The following is a 23,324-nucleotide window of genomic DNA, read 5'->3' on the forward strand; positions in this document are numbered from 1 at the left end:
GTAAAAGAGAACGTGGTCTATCGATGGTACAAGCTGCTATAGCATTTAGGGATAACGAGGAAGAGCAAGAGAGCGAACAGATGCTTAGGGTTAGGAAGTTAGCAGTAGATAAATGCTACCCAGTTTTGCAGCTTCAAGAGCAGGTAGTAGAGGACGACCTTGCGAAAGATCCTTTAATGTCGCATCTATTGAGTTCACCACCCCCTTATGCACAGGATGCTAAGGCACCACCACCACAAGTCGCAGTTGTGCAACACCCGGTTGTTGTGCCACCCGCCATTCCTCAACAGCCAGCTCCTTTTCCGTTGGCTACTATTCCTTTGGTGCAGCCTCCTCATGGGCCGCCAACGTTGCCTCCTTCTTCATCTGCTACTCCTACGCCTATCTATAATACTCCTTCTGTTGTGACTCTGGATTCTTCTACTATTGTTCCGTCTTCTCTTATTCTTTCACCTTCTCCTTCTGCTAGACAGAGAATGACTACTGAAGTTTCTGGTTTCTTTTCTCCTTTCTTGGAACAATTGGGTATGTCTCCTGTTAGAGACCACAGACAATCGCGTAGTCAGTTGCCTAATAATGACGAAAGACAGTGTTGGATCATATGGCGCGTAAATGGATTACGTACGCCACACAGTATGATCTTGAGGGTGTTATGGATGTTTTCCTTCAATGGGAAGAACCAAAACAACGGTACGTTTTTGAGACAATGTGCATGTTCCTTCATGAATAATGGGTTGACAAAGTAGGTAAAGCTCCTGATGAGTTGTACCGTATGCGTTCCGAATTTGCGAAAGGGACCATTGTGAGTCCTTCTGATGTTGGGGAAGCAGTTGCGACTTTGTTGTCATTTCATAGTAACACCCCTTCTGAGCGACTGTTTGAGCATGATTCGTCAGTTAAGAGAGCAGCGCGTCAATATCTGATCCGTGAGGTTCCTCCAGTCTGGAGACCTAATGACCCAAATGCCCAGCCACCTGTTGTTGCACACTTTCAACGTGTTTGGGTCATGTTCCTTGGAAACGTGCTGAAGTTTTGGCTATTAAGTAGTCTTTGCCTGATTCCCGCAAAAATCCAGCAGGGTATAATAAAGAGCTCACTCAGACTGTGGGTTCATGTATTATGAATTTGGCAGACATAGATGTGTTGTTCGGGAATGTTGTTCCACAGACTATTTGGAGTAAGATTCGTCACGCAGATCATGCACATGAATTAGGTGACACATGGGCACATTTTAGAGATGCCGATAATAGACAAGTAGGCGGCGCTAAGCCTGAAGATTTGATTACTGAACTCCCCGGTAGGATTATTACCTATATGAAGACTTTGATGCCCGAATTGCGTGTCAATTGGGACAGGTTGTCTGCGTGCAAGCAGAAAAAGGATGAGACGGTATCTGACTTTTTCACACGGTTTGAAGAGACCTTTGTAGATCATAGTGGTCAGGATATGGCTACTGAGGGTGGCCAGAGATTGTTCGTTGACAAGTTCGTACATAATTTACTTCCCGAGTTGTGTGGTAAGTTGAAAGATTCTGAAAGTGCTTGGGCTGTTTTCACATCAGCGCAGATTTTAGCTACAGCCCAGTACTATGAAAATAGGCACAAAGATGAGATAGAGAAAGCGGATAAGAAGAATAGGGAATTAAAGACTAAAGTCCTTCTACAGCAAGCTTATCCGCCTCGTAATACTCAGCGCGATTATCAGCAACCTCAGCAATATCAAAGAAATTCGCAGAGGTTCGAGTCTTCTCAACCGCGGTTCCCCGTAGGCCCTAATCAGTGTGCGTATTGCAAACAAGAAGGTCATTTTAAGAGTAGTTGTCCGGTTTTGTTCCAGCGCACAAATGGTTCTTTTGGTATACGTGGTCAAGGTGCTCACCAAGCGCCTAGAAGTAGAGGTCGCGGACAAAATGGGCGTCCTTTGCCTCCACAGAATTCAATGAATAGTTTTGATCAGCAGAATGGTTCATCTGGTAGGACCGCTCAGTATTATACGGACGATTACTACGTTGAAAGTGAGGAAGTGGATTGTGATGATTGCTAGGACAGCCATAGACAAAGAGAGGGAGTTGTTTCAGTTCCAGTAGATCAGAGTGGACCCTATGTTCAAGAGATTGCTTCAGGTGTGTCAGAGCCTTTTCTGCTAGATACTGGTGCTTCAAAGAGTTCTATTATGCATTCTAAACTCCCTGGCGCACCTTTGTCTGGCTTTGAGAATGTTTCTGTAGGTTTTTCTGGCGCCCCGGTTACGAATCCGATTTCTACTCCATAGCCCCTTTCTGTTGGACCTCGTCGATTTGAAGCACCCCTCATTTTGACTACGGGTTGTGGTGAGAACTTGTTGGGATTGGATTTGTTGAAGAGGTTATATGCGACGCTGTATTGTTCTCCGTCAGGAGTACAGCTTACATTGGGTAAGAGAGTGATCTCTCCGATGTATTTATCCAAAGATAGACTTCCACCTGAATTGTCTTCTCTCCCTGATTCTTTGTGGGCTACTGGTCCGAGCGATGTAGGCCTCTTGAAGATTCCGCCATATGTTGTGACATTGAAAGAAAACGCTAGGTTACCATGCATTCCACAGTACCGTATTTCGAGTGATGGCGAGAAAGCACTTTTGGCGATCATTTATGATCTGATCGAAAAGGGTGTGATTCAGGAAACAAGAGGTAATGTGTGCAATAGTCCGGTTTTGCCTGTTCTGAAGAGAACTGATTCTTAAAAGTCTAAGGGATTATCTTTAGACTTTTCAGTGTCTGTAGTACCCTGTTCCCTGGAACATGTGGGGTCTTCTCTCTTTTTGTTAACGAGAACTGATTCTTCACAGCCTCCTGTATATAGGTTTGTGATCGATCTCCGTGAGGTAAACAAGATCGTTGTCCCACAATTTCCTGTTGTACCTGATATCACCGCTTTGTTAACTATGATCCCGGCTACAGCCACGTGGTTTTCGGTGGTTGACTTGAAGGATGCTTTCTTCAGCATCCCGATTGCCGTGGAGAGTAGAGATATCTTTGGATTCTCTTTAGGTCGACGAAGTTTCCGCTTTAAGCGTGCTCCTCAAGGCTATTGCGAGAGTCCATCCATCTATAGCCAAGCTTTGAAGATGCAACTTGATCTGTTGGTTTTACCAGAGGGTTCTGCCCTTATTCAATACGTTGATGATCTGTTAGTTGCTGCCAACAATGAAGAGATTTGTACAGAGGCTACTTTGTCATTGTTACGCCACTTGTCTGATTTGCATCACAAAGTTTCTCTTTCGAAGTTGCAATATTGTCGACAAGAAGTAATCCACCTAGGTCACCTCTTATCGAAGGAGGGAAGGAAACTAACTCCAGAAAGAATTCAAGCTATTGCGAAAATGTACGTGCGTTTGTGGGTATTACGTCGTACTGTAGACAGTGGATCCCTAATTTCTCGTTGTTAGCGAAGCCTTTGATAGCTCTTACTGTTAAGGATACTCCAAATCCTATTCCTTGGGCTGACGAATGTCAAAAGAGTTTTTCCGAATTACGCAACGCGTTGTGTTTGGCTCCTGTGTTGGGTACCCCCGACTACAGTAAGACTTTCACCTTGTATGTCCACGACAGAGAGGGATGCGCATTGTCAGTGTTGACTCAACAGTTTGGCGATAAGCAGCGTCCATGTGCTTATTTTTCGTCTACCTTAGATCCGGTAGCAAGAGCGTTGCCGAGTTGTCTGAGAGCAACAGCAGCAGCGGCTGTTTCGATTCGACAGTCTGCTGGTTTGGTTATGGACAACATGTTAATTGTAAAGGTTCCACATGCAGTGGATACCTTGTTGAATCGTACCAAGACACAGCACTTAACTAGTGCTCGGTTGTCGGGTTATGAATTGACCTTGTTAGCGAGTCATGTGCACATTAAAAGATGCAACACGTTGAATCCAGCCACGTTGTTGCCGATTTCAGCTGAGACAGATAATGTTGAAGAACAACATGATTGTTTCCTTAGAACTGAGGAAGAAATGAAAGGGAGGATAGACCTTAGGGATACTCCTCTTCCAGTGTGTGATGGTACTTTGTGGGTTGATGGTTCGTGCTTTAAGCTGCCGAATGGTGATACGACTGAGGCATATGCTGTTACGACTTTGCATACGATTGTTGAATCTGCACGTATCCCACATAATTCAGTGCAAGCAGCAGAGTTGATTGCATTAACGAGAGCGTGTGTGTTGGCGAAAGGAAAACGAGTGAATGTGTACACCGACAGCCAGTACGCATTTGGTGTGGCTCATAGTTTCGGGCGTTTGTGGAGTGAACGTGGGTTTTTGACTTCGCATGGGACGAAGATTCAGCATGGTCAGTTGGTGAATGAACTTCTTGAAACTCTTACTTTGCCATTGCAAATAGCGATTGTGAAATGCAGTGTGCATAAGAAAGTTACGGATGATGTTGGTCGCGGAAATGTGTTTGCGGACGAAGTGGCGAAAGAAACTGCGAAAAATGTGATGAGCCAAATGTATGTTGCAGGTCCGGCGAGATGGGTTCCAGATGGAAGTATGTGTGAAGATACAATTGAGAGTGTGAAATCCATCCAAGCTGAAGCTACAGAGAAAGAGTTGAATGAATGGAGAGAAAGTAAGGGTAGATTGGATTTGAATGGTTGTTGGACTGATTTGTCTGAGCATCAAAGATGGTTGTTGCCCGACGCGTATGTGCTTCCAGTTGTTACAATGGCTCATGGCACATATTAGCATGAAAGGGATTTGTAAGTTGTTGGCTCCGGTTTGGCAGAATGTGGGAATTCCCAGATGTGCAGAGAATTTGGTTAAGAACTGTATGGTGTGCCTGATGTACAATCCTGGTAAGGGAACTCCAACACCAGCTGGTCATTTTGCTCCTCCTACGTATCCGTTCGAGGCTTTGCAGCTAGATTTCATCCACATGGAGAGGTGCAACAACCTAAAATATGTTTTGGTAATTGTTTGCTCCTTTTCTAGATGGGTGGAAGCTTATCCTTTGAAGGACAATACTGCCTTATCCACAGCGAAAGCCCTTATCAAGGAATTTTTCCCGAGATTTGGATTGCCAAGAATTATCTGGAGTGACAATGGGAGTGAATTTGTGGGTCAAGTGATGAAGAGAGTATGCGAGGGATTAGGTATTCGGCAGAAGTTCCACGCTGCAAATCACCCCCAATCAGCTGGTTTAGTCGAGTGCTATAATGGCACTTTGAAATTGAAGTTGGCCAAAATTCAAGCGAGCTCTGGTTTGCAATGGCCAGATGCTTTGCCTTTAGCACTCTTGTCCACAAGAATGACTGTGCATTCGCAAATGGGTTTGAGTCCGTATGAGGTTGTGATTGGTCGCCCGGCGAACATTTGGGGCGTACCAAGACCAACAAAGTTTAGTGATCTTGAATACCCTGTGTTGCTCAACTACTTGCACAAATTGACGGCTAAACTGCGTGTCTTACACCAATAGGTTTACGATAGCCTACCACAGGCTTCTGAAGATCCAGGGTACGCCATTGACCCTGACGCGTGGGTGCTGGTGAAAAATTTTCAGCGAACTAAGAACGAGCAGCCCCGCTTGACCGGCCCCTATTTAGTTTTGTTAGCTGCACGTTCTGCAGTTCGAGTGCAAGGCAAGAAAAACTGGATCCATGGCGTACACTGTAAGCGGGCTCTGTTGCCCTTACCGTACGATCGGTGGGTCCAGGAGGGACTTCCAGACTCTGAAACCAAAACTGTTCCACGATTTTTGCCATTCAGCGATGCCCGTTTGATTGGAACGAACACTGAGAAAGAAAGTGACAATCTTCTTCAAGAAACTGTGCCTCCTTTGAATCGTTTGAACACTGTTGAACCTGAGTTACTGTTCCGTGAACAGACATTGCCTGGCAGAGACCGTTAGAATTTGCGACCGAGAGTCGTGGGACTAATAAAAAATAAATGAAGTTTTAATGATTTTTCTGTTTACAGGTTAACTCTCCTCCGAGGATCTACTCATTTTTGTTTTTCGAACCGCCATCCGGGCTCAGCTGTAGGGTCGCGGTAGACAAGTCTTTGGAGTGCAAGCCTGAGACACTAGGTCGAAGGTTCTGGTTGGCCTAAGGGAGTTGCCCTGGGTACACAGAGGCATTCCTTAGCATAGAACACCCTACCACCGCGAGCAGCATATTTAGTTAGGATGGATTTCTTCGAGTTGGAGAGACCTGTAAGGACAATGAATTTTAAGACTAAGATACATAAACTGATCACAGGGAAAAGATTTTTAATACTGTGTTTATTTTTGCTATTGAGTTTAATGATATTTTTAATTGGTTATGTGACATTCTCTTTTAAAGTGACGTTTATTGTCACTGTGCAACCTACACCTCCACCTACTATTTCTTCACATTCTTTTCACCCTTTGCCTGAACATGAAGTAGTCAGGAGATTGGAATTTGCCAATAATTCCTTTGTTCAACTTTTGCACCAACACCAGTTAGTTATGAACACAACAAATTGCTGGATTTGTGGCCTAATGCCCCATACGACTGGTAAAGGTATTCCGTACTTGGTCTTGCCTTTCAGCCTTAATGGTTCTATTTGGGCTTATAGAACGATGTTCATCTATGCCCATAGTGTATATCCCCTACGTTCACCGAAAGACAATCCGAAGAATAGTGCTTTAGCTAGAGGCATAGTTAAAATGTTTAAAGGGACTAATGCAATAGAGACTATTCCAAGAGATGAGAAAGAGCCATATAGTGGTTGGGATGTTACTGGATATGGAGTTAGTCTGAGTGTTAACCAGCGAGCAAAAGGTTCTCCACTAATTTGGATAGTGCCCCATCAGGGTCGCTATTGTCTGCAGGGTACTGGCAAGAATCCGAGAGCCCAGCTAGGGAAGAGCGTTTGTACGGACACCTATTTATTTACGTCTCAGACTTCCCCAGCATTTCTAGCCGCTAAGGGCACTTACTTTGTTTGCTATGACAAAGCATATACATGGTTGCCCCCTGACTTCTCGGGCACATGTTTTGTTTCCTTTCTGTTGCCTCCCACTTTTACAGCTGCGGCAGATTACCATAAGACAAGAGTTGCTAGAGGTGTCTTCAGTCCGGAGGATACTGCAGGGCAAGAGTTGGACGATTTCCTTAAGGGTTTTCTGCCATTCTGGGGACCTATGGCTAACAGCAGGAACATTCGCCAGTTGACAAGAGTGGTTGAGTCCACCATAGTCGAAACTGCCGGTGCCCTTAGTAACTTGACTGCTGAGCTCCAGTCGGATAGACACTTCAGAATAGGGTTGCTCTTGATGTCATACTTGCAGACCGAGGTGGAGTATGTAAACTGATTCAATCGAGCTGCTGCGTTTTCATTCCAGACAACGCTCCGTCAGTCTTTCAGGCCATTTTAGTGACATAAGATCTCCGATTCTGTCCATATAGACAAAGGAGATTGGTCGTTGATGGGATGGTTATGGGGATTGATATCCACTTGGGGATGGAAGATTCTGATGGTCATTTGGATGATCTTGGCTATCCTTTTCCTGTCCTGTCTCTGTGTACAGTGTGCTCCTGCTATTTGTGGCCTTTGTGCTACTTTGTGTGCGTGGAGACCTGTCCAGAGAGAGGTACTAAGTACTAGGATGATGCTACAGCAACATATCGATGATCTGATGAATATAGATCCAGATTCAGATTGACATGGGTTTGGGTTTATTGCCTATGTAAGGGCAAAAGGAGGGTCTTTAGTTCCGTAATTTGAAGGTCTGTGGTTCGGTGTTCCGTACCCGTTCAATAAAGGTCGTCGGAAATGGACGATTTTGGTATCAGCCGATGGCAAATCATGAGAGCGGTGTATACGGTGTTTTCGCATTAATCGATCAATGAGATTACTACGTATTCAGGGATTTCGTTTGAACCTTCGGGTTCCATTTTGTGTACGGCAGCCATTTTGTGTGGTTGCCGTCACATAGGCCTATGACTATAGCCGAACGAGTCTTTGGGACACGTATACTTTAGCTGACTTCTGAATGACCTGGCCGAACTGACTCCCTTGCCCGAGGCTGACCTCGCTGAGCCAGTTCCTTGCTGAACAGCTGGTCAGATAGAGATCAAAGAGCAGGACATGCCAAAGTTTATAGTACACTGCACCCACCTTTCTATCTTGCTCACAATCTATTTATGCTCCTTCCTTTACAACATAATCACTGATTTGGGTTGAGGTTTTTATGATGGTTTGTCCGGCCTGATCGAACAGGACATTGGAATGTGCTTGGTCATTTCTAGGGGGCTGGACAACAGAAAGTGTGTTTGTCGTTATTCGATGCTTTTGAAATGTCATGTTTCCATTGGTTCGTTTGTATTTAATTGATGTTACTCTGGAATGTTGGCCTGGAGCACAATTTTTGGCATAAAAGACCATGCTCCGCTCATTGAAGGGGTGCAGTCTCTAGCGAACCACCCGTGTTGTGCTTCGTAGACCTCTGTTCCTGGTTGCAACTAATAAACGTTGGTCTTTGACGTCATCAAGAAGTGTCCTGTGTCTCTGTTTGCCAAGGCAGGGGAACTAGAAGGCATCGGTCATTTTCCCTGGCGCCGCTGGGTTCTAAAACCCAGTTTTTCATATGCCTGATACACCCGCAGATGGGTATCTCTCTGGATGAGATTCTGGTGCTCGCAAGGTCCCACAAATTATCCAACACCGGGGCAGATGAGATGGAAGCCGTCCTTAACCAGCCCACTACTCAGTCAGGAACCTCTTGACCTCTGGTGATAAAAGAGGAAAGGGTAGATGCCAATCAGAGAAGACCAGCGGCACCAAGAGGGAATGAGAGACCATCACAGAAGAACGCATGTGGCAACTGTGGCTTGGATCATCCGCCCTCTGGTTGATGTTTTGCAAGGGAGAAGACCTGCTCCAAGTGCGGAAATCTCAACCATTTTGCAAAGGTGTGTCGAGAAGGGAGAGCAAGAACAAACAATTCTGGACAGCGTGGACCGTCAACGGCAGTTAGACAACTGACACTGGAAGACCTGTTGAAGCAAGTGTACGCCACCCCACGGGGCTATGGTTTAGGCACGGACGATGATGACGTCTTCATAGTATCATTTGTGAGTCAAGAGGGTCCGTCGACTTCCACTTATGTGCACCATCACAGTGGCAGTTTCCTCAGTCAAAGCGCTCATATACACTGGGGCGTCAGTGAATGTTATGGATAGTGAGCAATGTGACCAACTATCCCCGTGACCCCCGCTCGCACCCTCCAGGGCAAAGATATACACCGATGGTGGGATAGAGCCACTTCCCCTGTGAGGAGTCATGGAGGTTGAAGTATCCAGTGAAGGGCACCATCACCACACGAAGTTTCACATCACCAAGGGAAAACTAGGAACACTTCTCAGCGGCCACACAGTGGACGACCTGGAGATGGTCTTTTTCGCTAACCAGGTGCATGACTTACATGCCTAGATATACTCAAAGAATTTCCAATGCTATTTGAGGGGCTGGGGTTCCTGAAGGGAAAGCTATTCAAACTCCACACTGATCCCACGTTCAAGCCCACAGCTCTGAGGCACAGGAGGGTGCTGTTTCACCTACGCCCTGAAGTGGAAGAGGAGTTACCAAAGCTGGAGCAGTTGGGTGTAATAGACAGTGTCGGGCCCCACCCTAAGGGTGTTGCCCATGGCCATAGACCCCAAGCCAAAGCAACTGGGAGCCATTCGAGTATGTGTTGACATGTGCCTTCCAAACCAAGCCGTGAAGTGGGAGCGACAACTCACGCCCACCATGGATGACATTGTGGCAGACCTCAACTGGGCCAAGTGGTTTTGAAAACTCAACCTCAGTGCTGGTTATCAACAGCTAGAACTTCATCAAGATAGCAGGAATATCACAACATTCTCCTCTCATGTGGGTTCTCGAAAACAGTAGAGTAGCACCACGTACATTTCAGAGACACCCTTCGACGACTTGCGGAGAGCAGACTTACCCTTCATGGAGCCTAGTGCTCGTTCTACCAAGAGTCGTTGGAGTTCTTCGGCTACATCCTCTCTTGAGATGGCATCCAGGTTGACCCGAAGAAAGCCGTTGATATATGCGCTGCCCCAAGACCCTCATCGTCAACGGAAGTCCACAACTTCCCAGGTATGGCCACATATTGTGGTTGATTCATTCCGAATCTGGCGTCTCTCTCAGAGCCTCGCCGGACTCTCACAAAATCAGGAAAACCCTGGGCCTGGATCGTGAACGAAGACACTGCATTCCATGCTTTGAAGGAGGCTCTCATTGACAAAAAGGTAATGGCATACTTCCAACACAAAGAATACACAGTGGTGATGGTAGATGCTAGCCCCATGGGTCAAGGAGCTTTTCTCATGCAGGAGACAATGGCAAAAGAGTGGTTATCAGTCGTGTACGCCAGCAGAGAACTAACGGGGACAGAGATGCGGTACGCCCAGATAGAGAATGAAGCTTTGGCTATCAAGTGGGTGTGCCAACACTTCCACCTCTATCGCTACGGACAGGAGTTTTGCGTGGTCACGGACCACGAGCCTCTACTTCCCCTCCTTGCGGGCACTTCCAGATTGGCTCTCCTGCAAATATAGAGATGGGCAGTGCAATTGCAAGCTTATCGCTTTGAAGTCATCCTTCGGCCTGGGTCAACAACCGGCTGTCACGTCACTAGGCCAAGACTGACGCATCAACAGGATGGCTTGCCGATGAGGACAACACAGAGGAGTGTTTCAGGATTATTTCTCACGAGGCCTGCTCAAATGGGCTCAAATGTGTACAAGCTTGAAGACATTAGAAAGGCCAACGGGATTGACGAAGGTTTGGCCAAGGTAAAGGCAACGTTGGCAGACTGGAGCTGGCAACACTTTCTTGATGGAGCACATGCCCTAACAGATGAGGAAATAATGTCCCATCAAAAACTGTGGAGGGCCTGCAGTGAACTGAGCGAAGGACTGCATGGGGTTGTTTTGCGCGGTAGCATGCTGGTGATCCCCAGGAGCCTGCAAGAAAGAGTGGTCAGTCTGGCGCATCAAGGTCATCAGGGGATTGTAAAAACTGAAGCCCATCTCAGAAACAAAGCATGGTTCGCTGGTATGGACACTATGGTCAAAGAAGCCATCCGCACATCCCACTCGAGCAACATCACTGGCAATAACCCGGCACCATCTCCGGTCATTACTGAAGCGCCCTGTCGTGAGCCTTGGACTCAAGTCAGCATTAATTTTGGATCATTCCCCGATGGACGAAGTACTCTGGTCTTCATTGATTCACACTACAAATTCCTGGTGGTAGAGGTGGTGTCGTCGACAGCTTTCCCTCAGGTCAAAGCCACGTCGACCACTTCTTCGCGATGATGGGACTTCCGGTAGAAGTCAAGTCAGATAATGGACCACCCTTCCAAGGGAGATAATTCCAGGTGTACCTGACGTCCCTTGCAGTTCAACACCCAAGATCACACCGCAGTGGCCACAGGCTAATGGAGAAGTAGAATGCTTCATGCGGACTCTGAACAGGGATCTAATGATTGGCATTGAAAAGGGCGAGGATGCTAAGCACTGCCTACAGCAATTCTCGAGTGAGTAATGACAGACTTCCCACTGTACGACACAGTGTGCCCCGGCGCATCTGTTCTTCCGGAAGCTGCCTCGACACAGCATTCCAGTGGATCCATCCTGGAGTCCACCGAATCTGGACCAAGCTGCTACACAAGCCAGGAGACAGGCCACTAATGACAAGGCAAGCCTAGCGCAACTGGCGCAAACGGCAGACATCCAAGTAGGATACAGGGTCTTTGTGAAGGACCGGTAACCTGGATGGAAGTACCGCACTCTGTACGAGCTGGAGGTGTGGGAGGTCACCAATGTGGAGGGAACCATGGTGTCGGCCAAGCACTGGACCCGGGTGGTCACGAGGAATGTCTCGTGATTCAAGAAAGTGGTGGCCAGGCTTCCAGCAGAAGATGAAGAAACTGGAAGGGAAGAGGGGGGGGAGAAGAAATGGTGCTACAGAGTACCCCAAGGAATGATCATGCAATGGGGCCAACGCATCCAGAAGGAGGAACACCGGCTGATGTCGAACAGATGAACCCCATTGTGAGCATAACGTCATCCTTGGATGACTTGGCAGGGACTAGGGTTGAGAACAACTCCCGGAGCCAGAGGTATGGTCTTCGGCCGAATTCCACCCCCAGCTAAAGACTGAGAGACTGTGTGTGCTGCATGTCTAAGGACTAAGTCATGAACATTATAAGAACGTAGTATCTAAAAAATCAGAGAGATGTAGTGATGGTGCACCCGACCGCACATTGTATCATGCCTGCACGCAGCCGAAGTGCGGGCACTCCCAAAGGCATAAATAAAGGAGCGCAAGACCGCTAGGGGTCTTTAGCTCACACATGATCACAGGTGTATATGTCACTTTATTTGCTGCGACCAACGTGGGAGGCCTAGCCTCAACGCAGCACGCGTCCAGCCAGGCCTAGACACCACACCAAACACTCTGTCTTCTTTATCCTCTTGCATAGTAATACATATTTTGTTTTAACCTCTCCTCCATTAGAAACCACTAAATGTGAATTTACTCTCGTAAATTGATGTATTCAAACCTAAAATTATTCCAGAATGGTGCATTTTGTTACTAGGGGTAAATCTATTCCCGTTGACTAGAAGTTGCTGTCCCAATGGTGATGATATAGAAAGAGGTCTTTTTCTTAATCATTTACGTTTTCTCTAGGCTGAATTTTGCCCCAAAACGTACATTTTCCACCATTTAAATGAAAACATCTATCTCTTCCTCCTTTAGCCTGAAATCTCCCTACATTTCATGATCTTTCTTTGAAAAATATATTTCTCATAGACTGGATTTACAACCGTTTAAAAATAGAAGTTAGAGAGTTACTCCCGCTTAAGCTTCAATTCTATTCAGGAAACCCCGTAATTCAGCCACTGTGAATCTCTAGGACGTGGCCAAATATAAGGAGAGAAAACGAATAATCGTTATTGATACTTTATGAATATGTATTTGCACCACATACACGCCGTGAAAGAACTCTCCGCTTGCGCTCATGGTGAGAAGTCCCAAGTCACTTCAATCTCCTCAGGGCCACAATAGCACTTCCCTAATGAGAATCTATAATTAGAGCTGTGTATCTGGAAGGGATGACTGCAAAACTCTAGTGGAATGCAAAATCATCAACCACTCTGAGCAGAATACTGTGTGGAACAGAAGCTGAAACATGCAGCCTCGGTCGGTAAATAAAATATGCCAAAGAACAATATGGAAACTGAATTATATTATTCTCAGTTTGAAGACTTACCGAAGGCCGTAACTCTGCGTTTTTTTTTCAATAATGGTACTTCAATTTCCCAAAAGATGTCATACATTACATATATTGATGCGAGTGCTTGTATGTCATTTACACGTTTGGGGAGCCAATGAAAGCAGGTCTGCAGTATTAATTAAACGGAACAAAAAAATACCTCCTGATTTCTTTATGTTATCAGTAGCGTGAATGCATGGATATTTGCATCTATAATGTCTAGAATGATGCATGGAGAATAATCTAGGGGTGGGGGCTAATGGTGTATTCCTCAACAACGAATTGATTTCCATTTTGTCGTCGAAATGTAAGATTTCTTTTGTTGTGGTATTCATTACATCCTTGTAAGTATATTTTTATAATTTTCAATTTGTTTATAAACATTTAGTATATTATCTTTAAAATAACCTGATACTTTAAAGGTATTTACCTGGATAGACTGATAAATAAGTTAAATTAATAGCTAGACAGAAGAGCTGTTGGAGCTACCTACAGTGAACGCTCATTGTATTCCACCAGGGAAGTGAACTGTTTTTTGGGGATGAACTGAGACAAACAGCAAGCTATGAGATTGAAACGAATTCCTGTCAGGCTAAATCCTTCGAAATAGGGAGTTCCAGCACTGGAACCCCTAGGACAGCTATATGCTACCCTTAGGCATATTTTTGGCAAAGATTTTGTTACTTGAAAAGAATATGAATCCGAGTTCAGTGATATGTTATTTCCATGATAAAGGCAGTCTCATTATTTGGAGTTCGAAATGATTTGGAAAGTGGACGGTTACAAAACTGGAAATGGGCGATGCTACTTCCTTTATGAATTTTGTTTTAATACACGTGTCCATAAAATGTGGATTACTGTTTTTAGTAGGAAGCGAATACTGAAGCAATTAGTAATGTCAAAATATTGAATACAACTGTGTTAGGCAAATGAAGCAATGCAGTAAGGCGCCATTATCATCTAGTCAATCAAAATATCTAAATGAGAAATTAATCCATAGTCCATAGTAGTATTCTCAGATTTACTTGCTGTTTTTTCATCTGCATCACAATCACACATTACTGTGCACTCTGCATGGCAGGTGCTTTTGTTTACATTTAGTGCATTGGCTCGTGGGAAAACCTGAACGGTTTTGCCATAATCATAGAGTGCGCATTTTCCCCTGTGTGTGCTGTGCGGTGTCAGGGGCACTTGCCTCACATTAGCATTTCTACCAGCTATCCTTTGATAATTCCAAGAGGTTTATAGCCTTTTAGAAACAACCTGCATGAATCTAAAGGGACCTAGTAAAATAAGGATAACAATAAATGCAAACCTAGAAACATAAATGAATGCAATCTTAAAGTCTGAAAGAATATTCAAAAGACCATGGGTTCACAATGCGACAGGCATATCTGAAATATCTGAAATCAATACTATTACAAAGGGCGTAGCCATGACACATATACAAAGCATGTATAATACAACAATTGTCCTTAGATCACTTTTGCACTAAAAACATTTTTAGGTCTATCCTAGGAACAGTGTTAGATGTCTCACCAGCCTAATGTTTTCCAAAATAAAATCATAACAAAAAAGCATACATGTAATTAGAGAGGCGTTTGGTCAATTCTCTTCTTCCATTGGTCTGTTAAATTGACATTCACATTTAACATAGGACAACATTTTGCTCTTGCGAAAGTACACACAATCCGCTTAAAACCCGTCCACCGCAGAGCTATTGCTATATACAATATTCATTTCCTGTTTGTGTTTATTCTTGTATTGGTTATGTATTCCTTACTTTTTTGCTAACATTTACATCGATCTTAGATTGTATAGATTGCAGCCTAGGCCAGGTGTGAGAAAGTCCTCCTTTTTCACGGGCACTCCCATTTGTTTGTGAACTGGTTCTGCTTGTTTTGTAACTGCGCCACACTGGGCACTGCTGTCCAGACTCCAGTGTATGGATTCCGACTTCCCAAACATGGTAAAATTGTCCAATCGCAAATTGACATATTTAACTTTTCAATAAGGCCAAAGCGTATGGTGTAAGAAAATACACCAATAGCATTGAAAGTAAAATGGTACGTGTGGACTGCAGCACAGATTGTGTCATTTGCAAGGCTAACAAGGAAAGCATGGAATCAAGTCTACGTGTGTAGCTTGACCCCTGCCTCCTGCAGCTTTTGAAGCTTCAAGGGAAGCTGTCACAATAAACATTTTAACAAGAGGGAAACCCTACTTTTAAATATTTGGTCAATCATCTCTAAGTAGGTGTTGAAGCAAGGAAGATAGGGTGCCTGGTATTTAAAAGTTTACAACTGTAACTGGTAAGATGCTATTACCTTGTTAAGATTGCAGCTGATTCTATAAAGACAAAGCTAAAGCACACATCTGTATATTTGGTTTGGAATAAGCTACAGAGATGGTTTAACCACAGTTTTTAATATTTAAATTTAAATTCCAATGTAATGGCTAAGATAACATTTTCATAACTATTCAGGAAATGTAACTTTCAAAACATTATAATTTCCCTGCCTAAAGCACCAGCGGCTAATTAGCATTGGCCTGCCTCAGTTGGGCTGTGAGTATTGCTTTGATGAGATGTGAATTTCTGCTCTAAGAGTAGAGCCAATGGTTTAGGCCTGGCAGGATGTGACTCAGTGCAACCCAAACAGGGCAGTTTATTAGTGTCCAAGCACTTCTCCACCATAAAAGGGACTGGTGGAGACCTGTGCTGTTATAGTTTGGTGATAAGGTATTCTGGAGCAAAGAGGTGTTTTGATCCCAAAACACACTTAGCCTTCTGGCTTTAATTTCAATGGAAGAGGTAGCTGGCCTCACAACCAGTTTGGAGTGGTTGAGTGGGAGGGTACTGCTCATTACTTTGAACACACCGCTAGGTGTACTACAAGTTACCTCCAGGGAAGAACGATGTGCCATGTTGGAGTTTACTGAAAATAGTGGACTGCAGGATAGCTTGCAGTGGGAAAAACAGGATGTACTACAAATGTAGTATCCTTTGCTCTTGCAGAAATCTTGCCCATTGGTCAGCAAATGTCAGGAGAAACACCCTTCCACTGGATAGAGAATTGAAAAAAATAGCACATCACCCCGCGAACTGCAAAGCATATACTAAACAAGGGGCAGAACAGAAAAGGACAGGACTTGCTGTCTAAAAACTGTGTGGAAATCTGAAGGGCTAGACCTGCTCCCAATTTTACTTAGCAAATCATCGGACCCAAACCAAGCAGCCACCAACCTCACACAATGGACCACCCACAGCGCTAACGAATTAGCACCCTTGAAAATCCATCAAATCAAGCAAGGTAGCAAAAAAGCCCCCTGGTTCAATGATGACCTTAAGAAATCCAAGAAAATCTGTCGCTCCCTCGAGAAAGCCTGGCGAAAAAACCCAACCACTGACAACCTGACCAACTTCAAGAACGCCACCCACAAACACCACCAACTGATCCAATCCACCAAGAAATCAGCACTCAAGGATGGACTCGACAACAATGCCCACAACAGCAAGGAACTATTCAACATCGTCAAAGAGTTTACCAACCCCACCGCCGGCACCAACGACATCACTCCCTCCCAAAACCTCTGCGACTATCTAGCCTCATACTCCCACAACAAAATTGCTGACATACATAACAGCTTTGGAGAGCAGTCCACCCCACCCACCTCTGAACTAAAACCCCCCTCCAACAACCTTTGCGCCTGGAACCCAAGCACCACTGAAGACACCATCCGCCTGATGAACTCCATCCACTCAGGATCGCCAACCGACCCATGTCCCCACCACATTTTCAACAAAGCATACTCCATTATTGCACCCCATCTCTGAGACGTCATCAACTGCTCCCTCAACTCCGCTACCTTCCCGGAAAGCTGGAAACATGCCAAACTCAGCGCCCTCCTGAAGAAACCCACAGCAGACCCCACTGAACCTAAGAACTACCGCCTCATTTCGCTCCTCCCATTCCCTGCCAAAGTCATTGAGAAAGCCGTCAACAGTCAGATCGCCGCCTTGCTCGAATCCAACAAATCCCTCGACCCTTCACAGTCCGGCTTCCGAGCCAAACATAGCACCGAGACCGCCCTCATCGCAGCAACAGACGACATTCGAACTCGACTGGACAACGGAGAAACAGCTGCCCTCATCCTACTTGACTTCTACGCAGCCTTCGACACAGTCTGTCATAGCACCCTTATACAATGCCTCAACAACGTCGGAATACAAGGAAAAGCATTGGACTGGTTCATCTCGTTCCTCGCCGGAAGAACCCAGAGAGTCAGCCTCACCCCTTTTAGATCAGAGGCCACGAAGTCATCTGAGGCGTACCACAAAGATCATCACTCAGTCCAACCCTCTTCAACGTATACATGAGTCCCCTCACATCCATAGCACGCCATCACAAACTCAACATCATCTCCTACGCTGATGACACCCAGCTGATCCTCTCCCTCACCAAAGACCCAAACACCGCCAAAACCAACCTACATGAAGGGATGAAAGAAGTAGCCAAGTGGATGAAGAACAGCCGTTTAAAACTGAACTTGGACAAAACGGAAGTCCTCATCTTAGGATCATCCCCCTCCACCTGGGACGACTCATGGTGGCCACCGGCCCTGGGAAACGCACCCATACCAACGGACCACGCACGTAACCTGGGTTTCATCCTGGACTCCTCCCTCTCTATGACCAGACAAGTCAACGCCGTCTCATCATCATGCTTCAACATTCTACGTATGCTCAAAAAAATCTTCTGTTGGATCCCCACCGAAACAAGAAAGACGATCACCCATGCACTGGTCACAAGCCGACTGGACTTCGGAAACACCCTTCAAGCCGGAACAACAGCCAAACTACAGAAAAAACTCCAACGCATCCAGAACGCCTCAGCCAGACTCATCCTAGACATCCCCCGCCATGCTCACATTTCCGGTCACCTAAAAGACCTCCACTGGCTCCCCGTCAACAAAAGAATAACGTTCCGTCTCCTCACCCACGCACACAAAGCCCTCTACAACCTAGGACCCGAATGCCTCAACACGCGCCTGTCCTTTTACACCCCCACCCGCCAACCACGATCGTCCAATCAAGCCCTCGCCACCATTCCACGCATCCAAAGATCCACCATGGGGGGAAGATCCTTCTCCTACTTAGCGGCCAAGACCTGGAATTCTCTCCCCACTGATCTCCGCCTTACACAGAACCACCTCTCCTTCAGAAAATAACTAAAAACTTGGATATTTGATAAGTAAAGTACCCCCCCTCCCTCAAGCGCCTTGAGACCCTCTGGGTGAGTAGTGCGCTATACAAATTTCTGAACTTGAACTTGAACTTGACTGAAGTTTTGTGTGGCTACAGGGACATAGCGAACTGCAACAGATCTTTTTTCCAGGTGTCACCAGTGGACGAGTTATAACTGGAAGTGGACTTGACATTGCTGCTGGAGTATGTCTGGCACCAAAAATGCTGTTTCTGTGGTCCATGAATCTTGAACTCCATCCACTGCAGTTCACCATCAAACCCCTGCCCACACCACGTATTCAACAAAGCAGACGCAGCCATCGCACCCTAACTACGGAAGGTCATCAACATCTCCTTCGAGACAGCGACATTCCCTAAAAGCTGGAAGCACACCAAGGTCAGCGCCCTCCTCAAGCAGCCCAAGGCGGACCCCACAGACCTAAAAAACTTCCGGCCCATCTCCCTGCTCCCGGCAAAGGTCATCGAGAAAATCGTCAACACTCAAGTGGCCCGCCACCTCGAGGACAACAACATCTTAGACCCGTCCCAGTCCGGATTCAGACGAAACCACAGCACTGAGACAGCCCTCATCGCCGCCACAGACGACATCAGGCACCAGCTAGACAACAGCAAAACATCAGCCCTCATCCTCCTGGATTTGTCAGCCGCCTTCGACATGGTCTGCCACTGCACACTAATGACACGCCTCAAAGAAGCCGGAATCCAAGAGAAGGCCCTCGACTTGTCCACGTCCTTTCTCTCCGGCAGGACCCAGAGCTTTAGCCTCCCTCCCTTCCAATCCCAAGCCACCAACATCACCTGCGGAGTACCCCAGGGATCATCCCTCAGCCCGACGCTGTTCAGCATCTACATGGCCCCCCTCGCACAAGAGGCCCACCTGCACGACCACAACATTATCTCCTATGCTGACGACACCCAGCTCATCCTCTCCCTCACCAAGGACCCGCACACCGCCAAAACCAACCTCCACGAGGGAATGAAAGCCATCACAGATTGGATGAGGAGCAGCCATCTGAAACTGAACTCGGACAAGACAGAGGTCCTCATCCTCGGACCCATCCCCTCCGCCTGGGACGACTCCTGGTGGCCGACCATGCTAGGAGCAGCACTGACACCCAAGGACCACGCAAGCAACCTAGGTTTCATCCTCGACTCCTCCCGCTCCATGTCGAAGCAGGTCAACGCCATCTCCTCCTTCTGCTACAACACCCTCCGCATTCTTCGCAGGATTTACAAGTGGATCCCGACCAAAACAAGAAAAACTGTGACACAGTCCCTCGTCAGCAGCAGGCTGGACTATGGCAATGCACTCTATGCAGGAATCCCGGCCAAACACCTACGACGACTCCAACGCATCCAAAACACCTCCGCCCGACTAATCCTCAATGTCCCCCACCGCAACCATATCAATCCCCACCTGAAAGACCTACACTGGCTACCTGTCAACAAGAGAATCAACTTGAAGCTCCTCACCCACGCACACAAAGCACTCCATGGACCAGCCTACCTGAACAGCAGACTCAGCTTTTACACCCCCACCAGCCAGCTTCGCTCCACCGGCCTCGACCTCGCCGCTATCCCCCGCATCCAACAAACGACCTCCGGTGGCAGATCCTTCTCCTTTCTCGCCGCCAAGACCTGAAACTCCCTCCCCACCCACCTATGGCTTACCCAAGACCTGCTCACCTTCAGTAGACTCCTCAAGGCCTGGCTCTTAGAGCAGTAGCGGCATCCCCTCCCCTCAGCGCCTTGAGATCTTTACAAGTATTTTGATTGATTGATTGATAGGCCCAGGGAACTTGAAAAGTTGCCAAGAGAAACTTTTGCAAAAAGTCCGAAAAGTTGGGACTTAGCAAAATCTTGCACTACCAACACTGTGGAGATTCAGCAGAACCTTGCGGCATAGGTATTACATTTTTAAAAGGACTTTCTTGGATACAGCTTCGGGTTTTCCCACTGGACGATTTTTAGCTCAAAAAAAGAGCCTACCTCTAATAAGAGGACTTCAGGGTAGCAAAAGCTGTTTTTTCCAACTCAGACATTTCCTTGTCAAAATTAACAGCGTTAGTGAGGCCTTCACGACGAGATTTATGGATTCAAAAGAACTTTGTCAGACACAACGTTCAACCTTGTCCCAGTGGACAATTTTGAGTTCCATAAAAAAGAGAAAATCATAAAGTAAAAACCTCCAGGCTTACATTTTTAAATTATGTGTTTGACCTTATAGGATTTAGCGACTTTTTACTGGGGTAGGACTCACATCTTCTCCAACTAAATACCTATATTTTTACACCAGGCCTTTTAGCTTTGCCAATGCTTGTTATTTAGAGGTGTTACCAAAGTTAGGGGTACAGGTTGTGCTACATATGATATCATCATCATTAAGATCATTTTGATATATTAAGAGCTTCCTATCCATTGCTTTTGTATACTGAAAATATGAAACTTGTGCTTATGTTTTTGTATCTGTTTGTATCTGTTTGCAAATTGGAATAAAATGTCAACTTTTTGAAAAATGCTTCCTAAAGACGAAAATGTGATGTGGCTGTGGCATGGTAAGTTGAGGATCAGGCGTGCAGAGGCGTTTTGAATGTGTTGCAGTCGTTTGATGAGCTTGGCCAGGGCTCCTATGTAGAGGGCGTTTCCATAGTCGAGTTTGCTACTGACGAGGGCCTGGGTGACTCTTCTTGTATCTTCTTGTATCTGTCGGGATCCGCCTGTAGATCTTGTAGAGCATGCAGAGGGTGTTGAAGCAGGAGGAGGAGACTGCGTTGACTTGCTTGGTCATGGAGAGTGTTGAGTCGAGGATGACTACCAGGTTGCGTGCATGGTTGGTGGGTGTCGGGGCTGCCCCCAGTGCGGTTGGCCACAAGGAGTCGTCCCAGGCTGAAGGGTTGGAGCTGAGGATGAGGACCTCCATCTTGTCCATGTTCAGCTTCAGTTGACTGATCTTCATCCAGTGGGCGATGGCCTTCATTCCTTCGTAGAGGTTGGATTTGGCAGTGAGGAGATCCTTGGTGAGGGAGAGGATCAGATGAGTGTCGTCAGCATAGCAGATTATGTTGAGGTCGTGCTGTCGGGCGACGTGTGCGAGCGAGGCCATGTAGATGTTGAACAGTGTCGGACTGAGGGATGATTCCTGGGGTACGTCGCAGGTGCTCTTGGAGGCTTCAGATCGGAATGGGGGGAGGCGGACGCTCTGGGTTCTGACGGAGAGGAAGGAGGTGGTCCATTCCAGGGACTTGTCTCGGATCCCTGCGTTGTGGAGGCGCGTGTGTAGTGTGCTGTAGCAGACATTATCGAAGGCAGCAGAGAGGTCGAAGGAAAGTTGGTGGAAATAAGTGCAGCTGTTCAGTTAGGCAGGGCCTATGCTTTTGAGTGCCTTGTAGGTGCAAGTGTAGAGTTTGAAGTGTGCGCGGTTGTGTTTTGGGAGCCAGTGGAGTTCCCTAAGGTGAGTTGGGATGTGGGTTCTAGAGATATCTGAAACCTTTCTGCAGTTCGTCCTTGACCTTGAAGATGTTTCTCTCATCTTGAGATTTTATTACAGTTTGACTACTTGATTTATTTCTGCCTATGACGATTCAACCTTGTCAGTATGTTTTTCCATTGCTATGATAATCCGAAGCAGAACCTTGCTGTGAGATGGGGATTTTTGGCTTCAGTGGTTTAAGAAAGCTTGAACCTTATGAATCTACTGCTCTTGAGCTGTGTTCAGTTAATTCTGTCTTTGTATTGATTGCTTGATGTGAGAATTCTATTATTTCAGATATTTATTCACTATGAAAGGTGAAACTATTTTGGTGACAAATTCAGCCACTTGTTGAAGTGGGTGAAAATCTTGCTCAGGCAGCAACCAGAATCCTTGTCAGGATGAGGCACACGCAAACTCCACATTAACCTGTGCTCAACCATCTCGTAGCTTGGCACAGAACTGTCAGGCTTAACTTAAAATCAATGTGTAACTTCCAATAGAGTACATTTTAATAAATAAATCAAGATCAAAACAACAAATATCCAATCTGTACAACCGAAGAACGCAATTTAAAAGATCTAAGTAAAAATAGTACCAAAAACCCAAAGCACCACTCTTTTTCTTCTTTAGTAACTTTAATCAGTTATTATACAAAAAAACAACCATAACAGTATAGTTAATAAATCACATTTAAAACATATAAAAACAGTCATAACACAGTAAGAATGTGCTCATTAAATTACATAAATAAATTGATTTTCACGATCTAAAAACATTTTTTAAAAATGCAGAAACAGATGCAACAGTTAATATATTATGATAATTTTTGAATAGCTAAAAAAGCAGGATGACACTGAGTAACTTCCATGATCTTCAATATGGGCACGATCCATCTTTTCCTAGGAATTGTATAAAACTTGCAAAATAACAGGATATGAATGTCTGATTGTTCAGACAAGTCATCACATGGGCATTTACTAAGTTGCTTTGACAAGTTGTTCATATTGGGGAAACTAAAAAATCTAAATAAAAGGTTTAACCTAAAACGCGTTAATAGAAACCTTTCAAAATCTCTCATGTGCAGCTTAACATATGGTTGCATATTACTAGTGGTTATTATTAGTTGATGTGCAACCACTGTCTTTTTTGTCATTTTAACATTGGTTCTACGGTCTTCCAAGTGCATCATACAAAAAATTCTAAGTTCTTTTCTAGATACATGACACATCAATGAGGAATCATCATAATAGTCACGATGGCCTATATCTGTAAGAAACATTTTTACATAAGATAACCATC

This window comes from Lissotriton vulgaris, chromosome 6 (assembly GCF_964263255.1).
Source record: "Lissotriton vulgaris chromosome 6, aLisVul1.2, whole genome shotgun sequence".
Classification (NCBI taxonomy): Eukaryota; Metazoa; Chordata; class Amphibia; order Caudata; family Salamandridae; genus Lissotriton; species Lissotriton vulgaris.